Genomic DNA, 6,529 nt, shown 5'->3' on the forward strand with positions numbered 1-6,529 from the left:
AGTTGTGATCTTTTCTGATCCGAATCATCATTGTTTCCGGCAGAGTTTTGGTGGAGGGCCGTGAGATTCATCTCGGCGCGCTCACGTTCGTCGCCGATGACTCCGCTTGGCTTCAGGAGGCTCCGCTCGACGTGGATGCACTCCCTGTCCGCGAGGCAACGCACTTTCGCGCGTGCGTCCATGGCTTCCTCTTGCGGCAACCGTCGACCCATTATCGGTCGGCCCTTTCGCTGTCCTCCCTCCCTGTTTCCCACCGGCGCAAGCGCTCCGGTCGGTCGAGACTTCAGCGGTGGGTGAGACACGCAGTGGCACGCCAGTCGGCCAGCCCTCAAGTTGCGGCGATCGAGCCCGACGAATCCCTCTACGTCCTGTTCGACTGGCTCCGCAGAGACCGCATCCGAGTGCGATAGCAACGATCCGGCGACAGAGGTTCTGATGGTCGATGGACCGCCCAGTCCTCCCGGTTTTCCCCGCACCGATGGAGGTGCAGGTGGAAGCGACCCGTCGCGTCCCCATGAGGAATATCTCCTCGAGCCTCTCACGTCGCTGTAGAGAGAATAACTTCGTCGCCGGAACATGGATGCACTGCACACTCCTATCGTTGGAGAAACCCCCGAAGCTCGTGCCTTGGAGGACGCGCGCCTGGCAAACTTGGCCGAGCGCACTCGACTAGAGAACCTCCAGCGAGCACTCGATGAGCGTGTGCGACAACGGGTTCTAGAATCCAGTCGACGTCAGCTCTTTCCGCCCCCGCAGGTATATCGAACTCCGATTCAGAATTTAGTAGCTGCAGCCCGTATAGCAAAGTCGATTCAGCCTTCCCAGTCGGAGGCTGGCAGAGGCTTGCTGCAGATCAGAGTGTTACTCCGAGCAGCAGGAGACCAGAATTCCGCTGTTTCTTAGCCGCGGAACAGGATTCACAGCAGATCCGTTGCTGCAGACACAGTCCATTCGGCTCATAGTCCAAGATCGCCCCCGAGGCGTGAGGGACGTGGGGACCGGCGGAATCAGTACGGGAACCATGGGCAGTATGATCACCGATTCGATCATGACGATCGACGTTGAGTGCCCACCCCTCCCCCGAGGAGCGGGTCGTATGTGCCTCGACAGCAGGATGATAGGCGCCCCCATAGTGTTGGGCGAAAGATTCCAGTCGACCCCAAGGAGCCAGGCTTTGATGCGAGATCCATTCTCGTTCAAGGTTTGGTCGACAGGAACAAAGCTCACCGAGAAGGTCACGACAGAGATGCACCTACTAGCAGCATAGTACATGTTTCGGGGCCAGAGTGCTTTAGTAGAGCCATCAGGGCCGCTGTGATTCCTCCCAACTTCAGGTTGGCGACTAGAGTCAGTAAGTTCACTAGTGAGTCCAAGCCCGATACTTGGCTTGAGGACTACCGAGTGGCCGTCCAGATTGGCAGCGGCAATGATGAAGTGGCCATGAAGCACCTGCCTCTCATGTTGGAGGGCTCGGCCAAAGCGTGGCTGAAGCAGTTAGCACCCAGCAACATTTACACTTGGGAAGATCTCGCCCGAGTGTTTGTCACCACATTCGAAGGAACATGCAAGCGACCGGCAGGGCTGATGGAACTGCGGTCTTGCGTGTAGAAGCCGAATGAAACTTTGAGGGATTACATCCAGAGATGGATCATGTTGCATCACATGGTAGAGAATGTGCCTGACCACCAAGAAGTCTGTGCCTTCAAAGAAGGCGTCAAGTATAGAGAACTGAATCTAAAATTCGGTCGGACCGGAGATATGTCTCTGAATCGGATGATGGAGATTGCCACCAAGTATGCTAATGGTGAAGATGAGGATCGACTCATGAGTGGCAAGCTCAAGTTAGTCGCTCAGGAAACCCGAGCAAATTCCAATCGGAAATAGAAGCGGAAAGCCGAGCCAGCTGCTCCTGGGGAAGTCTTGGCTGTAACCCAAAGAAAGCTTAAAGGGAAACCCAAAGGACCTTGGAACCCCAAGAAAGTTAAAGACCAGGACGGAAATGATGTGTTGGATTTGCCATGTCTCGTCCACACCAAGAAAGATGAAGAGGGTAATTTCATTTACCCGAAACATACCACTCGACAGTGTCGACTCTTGATCCAGCAGTTCCAGGGCAAGCAGCCCAAAGATAAGGAAAAGGAGTCGGACAAAGTTGAGTACAAGGAAGATAGTGACGATGGATACCCCCAGGTCAATTGCACCCTGATAATTTTTGCTGATGTTGAAAGCAAAAGTCGACTGAAAGTTATCAACCAAGAGGTGAATATGGTTGCTCCGGTGACACCCAGTTATCTGAAGTGGTCTCAGACTGCCATAACATTCGACCGGTCCGATCACCCAACGCACATCGCCACCCCTAGGAGGCAAGCTTTGGTGGTCGCCCTAGTTGTTGAAGGCACTCGACTGACCAAAGTCTTGATGGATGGTGGCAGTGGTTTGAACATATTATATGCTGAGATGCTGAAAGGGATGGGCATTCCGATGTCCAGACTCAGTACCAGCAACATGAGTTTCCATGGAGTCATTCCTGGGAAGAAGGCTGAATCACTCGGCCAGATTGCTGTTGATGTGGTTTTCGGTGATTCCAAGAATTACCGCAAAGAAAAGTTGACGTTTGAAGTTGTAGAATTCCAGAGTGCCTATCACGCTATTTTGGGCAGGCCGGCTTATGCACGCTTCATGGCCCGACCATGTTATGTATATCTCAAATTGAAGATGCCTGGCCCCAAAGGTGTGATCACTATTACGGGCAATCGGAAGAAAGCGGAAGAATGTTTTCAGAAAGGTTCAAAGATCACTAATGCTCATATGGCAGTGGTGGAGCTGCAGGAATACCAGAAGACTGCAGACCCGCGTGATTTGTTGCGAGCCAAGAAGCCCGCTACAGAATTAGCTTTTCAATCGTCTGGCAAAACAAAGACAGCTCACGTCCACCCGACCGATCCCAGCGCTGCTCCAACTCATATCTCAACAACACTCAACTCCAAATAGGAAGAAGCGCTCATCCAGTTCGTCCGTGAGAACTGGGACATTTTTGCATGGAAGCCTTCTGACATGCCAGGTGTTCCCAGGGAGTTGGCTGAGCACCGCCTAAGAGTCGACTCAAAAGTAAAACCGGTCAAGGAACATCTCCGACGGTCCGCCGTCCAGAAGAGAAAGGCTATTGGCGAGGAGGTGGCTCGGCTCTTAGCAGCGGAGTTCATCTGAGAAATCTACCACTCCGAGTGGCTCGCCAACGTTGTCATGGTCCCCAAGAAGGACAAGTCACTTCGCATGTGCATTGACTTTAAACATATCAATCAGGCCTGCCCGAAAGATCATTTCCTCTCCCCCGCATCGACCAGATAGTCGACTCGACTGCGGGATGTGAGCGATTGTCTTTTTGAGACGCCTATTCCGGGTACCAACAGATCCGTCTGTATGGACCTGACGAGATCAAAACAACTTTCATCACTCCATTCGGGTGCTTCTGTTATGTTACCATGCCGTTCGGCCTCAAGAATGCCGGAGCCACATTCATGAGGATGATTCAGAAGTGTTTGCTCACTCAAATCAATTGGAATGTGGAAGCATACATGGATGATGTTGTGGTCAAGTCACGGAAGGGTTCCGACCTGCTGACTGACCTTGCTGAAACCTTTGCCAACCTCAGGAGGTACGATATCAAGCTCAATCCATCAAAGTGCACATTCGGAGTTCCTGGCGGAAAATTACTTGGTTTTCTCGTTTCTGAACGGGGAATCGACGCCAATCCAGAAAAAGTCGGTACTATACTCTGAATGAAGAGTCCTGTGCGTGTGCACGACGTCCAGAAGCTTACTGGTTGCTTGGCCGCTTTAAGTCGATTCATATCTCATCTCGGTGAAAAGGCATTGCCCCTTTACCGATTGATGAAGAAGTCCGACAAGTTCGAGTGGACTCCCGAAGCTGACGCAGCGTTTGCAGAGCTCAAAGCTCTGCTTTCCACCCAGCCGGTGCTTGCTGCCCCAATCAGCAAGGAGCCTTTGCTGCTTTACATCGCAGCCACGGGACAAGTCGTCAGTATGGTACTTACGGTCGAGCGAAAAGAAGAAGGAAAAGCCTTCAAAGTTCAGCGCCCAGTATATTATATTTCTGAAGTTTTGACCCCGTCGTAGCAAAGATATCCTCATTATCAGAAGCTTGTATATGGGATTTATATGACCACAAATAAACTTGCTCACTACTTCTCTAATCATTCCATTACAGTCGCCAGCGATGCTCCATTGTGAGAGATCCTGCATAATAGAGATGCAACTGGTCGAGTGGCAAAATGGGCGATTGAACTCCTTCCTCTAGATATCAAGTTTGAGGTAAAGAAAGCTATCAAGTCCCAGGCAATCGCAGATTTCGTCGCCGAGTGGATTGAACAGCAACTGCCGACTCAGGTTCACTCGGAGCATTGGACCATGTTCTTCGACGGTTCCAAGATGCTGAATGGTTCCGGTGCCGGAGTGGTGTTGGTCTCCCCCAGAGGAGATAAACTCAGATATGTTCTTCAAATCCACTTTGATTCCTCCAATAACGAGGCAGAATACGAAGCACTTTTATATGGGTTGTGCATGGCCATTTCACTCAGCGTCTGTCGTCTCATGGTCTATGGCGACTCAGATTTGGTGGTTAATCAGGTGATGAAGGAGTGGGTCGTCAGAAGTCTAGCCATGACTAGTTATTGCAATGCAGTGAGAAAGCTGGAGAAGAAATTCGAGGGGTTAGAGCTTCATCACATACCCCGACTGAAAAATCAAGCAGTTGATGATTTGGCAAAAATATGTTCCAAAAGAGAAGCCATTCCCAGCAATGTGTTTTTGGAACACATCCACACACCATCAGTTCAGGAAGATCCCTTCACTGAAGAGGCCCCGCAGCCAAAAAGTGCCATGGATTCAACTGAAGTTGAAGTGCCATGGATCCAACCGGAGTCAGTCAGAAGTGTATTACACCAGAAGAAGGTCAGATGATCCTTGATGATATCCACTCGAGGACCTGTGGTCATCATGCGTCCTCTCGGACCATTGTGGCTAAAGCATACCGAGCGGGATTCTATTGGCCGAGGGCCAATGAAATGGCAAAAGAGACAGTCGGCAAATGTGAAGGATGTCAATATTACTCCAATATGTCGCACAAGCCCGCGTCAGCCATGAAAACCATTCCACTCGTCTGGGCCTTCGCTGTTTGGGGCCTGGACATGGTTGGACCACTGAGAACGGGCAGGAGCGGCTTCACTCATGTGCTAGTAGCAGTCGACAAGTTCACCAAATGGATTGAAGCTAAGCCTATCAAGAATCTTGATGCTTGCACTGCTATCCGTTTCATCAGAGAGTTGATATTCAGATATGGAGTTCCGCACAACATCATCACTGACAATGGGTCAAACTTTGATTCCGACAAATTCAAGGCCTTTTGCACCTCTCAGGGCACACGGGTCGACTACGCTTCGGTCGCTCACCCCCAGTCGAATGGGCAAGCAGAAAGGGCAAACGGCCTAATTCTCAAAGGATTGAAACCTCGATTGATGCGCGATCTCAAGCACGCAGCAGGTGCATGGGTTGACGATCTTCCATCAGTCCTTTGGGGATTGAGGACAACCCCGAACCGATCGACCGGAAGAACCCCATTCTTTCTGGTCTATGGAGCCGACGCAGTCTTGCCGAGTGACCTGCTTCACAATGCTCCCCGAGTCGAGCTCTACTCTGAAGATGAAGCAAAACAAGCCCGATAGGACGCAGTCGACCTCCTGGAAGAAGAAAGAGAAATGTCCATGATCCGATCGACCATCTATCAGCAAGACTTGCGTCGGTTCCATGCCAGAAATGTGAAGAGTCGAGCCTTCCAAGAAGGAGACTTAGTCCTCCGAGTGGATCAGCAGAAACCACACAAACTCGCTGCTACTTGGGAAGGCCCCTTCATAGTCACCAGAGTCCTCCACAATGGAGCATACCACCTCTACAATGTCGATCGCCAGATTGATGAGCCGCGAGCCTGGAATGCGGAGCTACTCTGCCCCTTTTATACTTGAATTCTCACTCGGATGAGATGTAATAAGAAAAAACTCCTATAGTTTATTTATCAAAAACAAGAGCGTTATAATTTTCCCAGTGATTGTTATTGTTTTTGTTTGCGTGAGAAATCCCCCAGTGGGTGGCTTAGCTGCGAATCCGCTTCGCCTAAGTTTGTAAAAATAATTTCCTACCGAGTGGCGAGCCAGCCTCCCACTCGGGGGCTTAGCTGCGAATCCGTTTCGCCTAAGTATTTAAAAATCCTACCGAGTGGAGAGAAATCCTCCCACTCGGGGGCTTAGCTGCAGTCCAGTACTCGCCTAAGTTCGCTCACTCGGAGACATAGCTGCAGTCCGGCACTCGCCTAAGTTTGAAAAAATCCTACCGAGTGGAGAGCAATCCTCCCACTCGGGGGCTTAGCTGCAGTCCAGTACTCGCCTAAGTTTTCTCACTCGGAGACTTAGCTGCAGTCCGGCACTCGCCTAAGTTTGAAAAAATCCCATCGAGTGGAG

This window comes from Triticum aestivum, chromosome 5A (assembly GCF_018294505.1).
Source record: "Triticum aestivum cultivar Chinese Spring chromosome 5A, IWGSC CS RefSeq v2.1, whole genome shotgun sequence".
In the NCBI taxonomy this organism is placed as follows: domain Eukaryota; kingdom Viridiplantae; phylum Streptophyta; class Magnoliopsida; order Poales; family Poaceae; genus Triticum; species Triticum aestivum.